The sequence below is a fragment of the Pinus tabuliformis genome, chromosome 9, assembly GCF_031772625.1.
Source record: "Pinus tabuliformis cultivar Carrire ecotype Pingquan chromosome 9, CPIR1, whole genome shotgun sequence".
Classification (NCBI taxonomy): Eukaryota; Viridiplantae; Streptophyta; class Pinopsida; order Pinales; family Pinaceae; genus Pinus; species Pinus tabuliformis.
Genome location: NC_142307.1, coordinates 1,336,132,561 through 1,336,135,040, shown reverse-complemented (window position 1 = coordinate 1,336,135,040; position 2,480 = coordinate 1,336,132,561).

Genomic DNA, 2,480 nt, shown 5'->3' with positions numbered 1-2,480 from the left:
AGGAGGAACCTAAGCGCAAGGAGAAGGATAAGTTCTATTGATGGGTCAAGATCCTAAGGCTTGAATAATAGTATCTTTGTGTGATTTTGATCTGTTATATTTGGCGCATGACTTGATCTATAAATCTGATAATCTGGGTATAACTGATGTCTGAATAAGTGAAAAGGATAAATTATCTTTTATAGATCTGTACGTAGGTTCAATGAAGCAAAGGTGCGTATACACGCTAGTTTGGTTATTCAAAATAGCATATACGCAGGTTGGCCTTAATTCATCAGCGTATGCACGCAGGTTGTACACATTGAAGTAGCATACGTCTCTTGAAATATGTTTTAGCTACTTCTATTTATTGCTACAATGTTCTGGGTTCAGAATTGGTGTCTGGTTACTGTTACTGTTTTATGGGTACAACATTCAGAAAAGTGACTATTTGATTTAGTTTTGGCTAGTGCAAAGGAGATTGGTTGATGCAGTTATACTTGATGTTTTTTATTCATGGATCCAGTCTGAAAATTTATGAAACATGGTCCTTGGAAGAAAAGAGAGGGTTGTAGCCTTTTGTAGGTTAGCACCTACGTACTAGTACCTTAGCTAGTACAAGAGATAAGGGGGCTGTAACTGCCTTCCAGGAGAAGCTGGAGAACGAGAGAAGGTTGTAGCCTTCTGTAGGTAGCATCCTGCGTACTGGTATAAGACTGCATCAGTATAGAAACATTGTAAAAACAAGTTTCTAATTAAAATAAGATAGAGATGAATTGCAGCAGGTGGTTTTCACCCACATTGGGTTTCCACCTTATATCTTGTGTTCTTATGTGTGACTGCCTATTCTGTTTTACTATTCTTGGTTACTGTTTATATGGTTTGATGCACAGATTAATGGTCAACATCTGAAGAATAATTTAAATTACAAGTCTGTTGGGTATACGCTGGTTTCCTTCTCTGTAGTTGCGTACATACGCGGTTTTCACTAACTGAAGTAGTGTATACAAATTTGATTGTGAAATGAAAAATAATTGACCTGATAATACTGATTCACCCCCCCTCTCAGTATTATTTCCAACATTCCATTATTCATCGAATACTCCGATTGGTTTAGTACCCGGATCTACCGTAATCCACTGATCTTTATCCACCAACAGATCCTCCATCTTGAGTTTCCACAACTCAAAACTCTGACCAGTAAATTTCTCGATCTCTATCTTTCCACTGCTCTCCATCTTCTTTCACCACCAGAATCGATCTCGCAGATCTCCCACTGAACAGGGTCTACCACCGGCCTGAGCGAAACCCCTCAGCAACAAAGGCGTCCCCTTGAAGCCAAAACAACGCCGATACCAAATGTAGGTTTTAACCCCATACAGAAATTACCTACATATGAATTCTAAAACATAGAAAATAAACAATGCGAGAGCATAACACATAAAACACATATACATAGAGATTTTTCCCTGGATCCCAAAACCAGGACTACCAGGTTGATTTTTCAATATGTTCCTTTCAATGTTACAATACATGTTTATACATGCCGAAGAATCCAATACCATGGAACAAAAACCATCACGTCCAAAACCATGTGCAAAAAACATGCACAAAACCATAGGTAGGTCCGCCCAACCTAACATAGGGTCTAAAACCAAAATTGACTCCATCGAGTGGGGTTACCTATACCCCTCAAACCCCCTTTGACTCCCCCCTCTACACAATCGATGCAACGAAAGGGGGAACCTGGCCCCCTTCTAACCCCCCAGTTAACTACGTGGGCTAGTGGTGGAAAGAATATAACACAACCCAACATTTATCGCCCCGGGGGGGGTCCGAAGTGGGCAGTTTTGCAAACCACCCCCTTAAACCACTTTTCCCTCATTCTAGTCTTTCAGGACTTAAAATCCTGAAACAAATTAACACCTCAAGTTGCTCCCGAACGTGGTTTATGTTTGACCGTTACTGCCGCTCCAACATCACTATCCACATCCGCTCCATGTCACCTCCTCCGTCCAATCAGCTACCGCCTATCCGTTATTCATTTAATTCGTACTCCCGTGAATTTATGCCCCATAGATCTGTTTAATAATCCTGTTGGATAATTAATGAATACTTAGCCGTTCATTAAACAATCATGCTCCATTTATTCCATTATAAGCCCTTTTCCTTCATGAAAACTGTTACATAGTGCATTTCTGTAACTAAATTGATCACTGAAGATTCCCTCCTTGCAGCTCAACAACCGTTCAACACTTAAGCAGTCACTTTGTCCTTTTCAGAAGAAAGCCGACATCCAGGTCCACTTGTCTCTTTTCAGTCATACTATTTTTACTGTTATCACTTAGTTTCAGATAATTTTTTCCATTTCCATCACTTTCAGTCTGTAATTCATTTGATAAGCTTCCTCTTAAGGAAAAAGAAATTGTAGAAATCCCAAATCCTCTTATTCATCCACAGGTTGACTTCCATCATACTCCCCTAGTCGACAGAGATTGCAA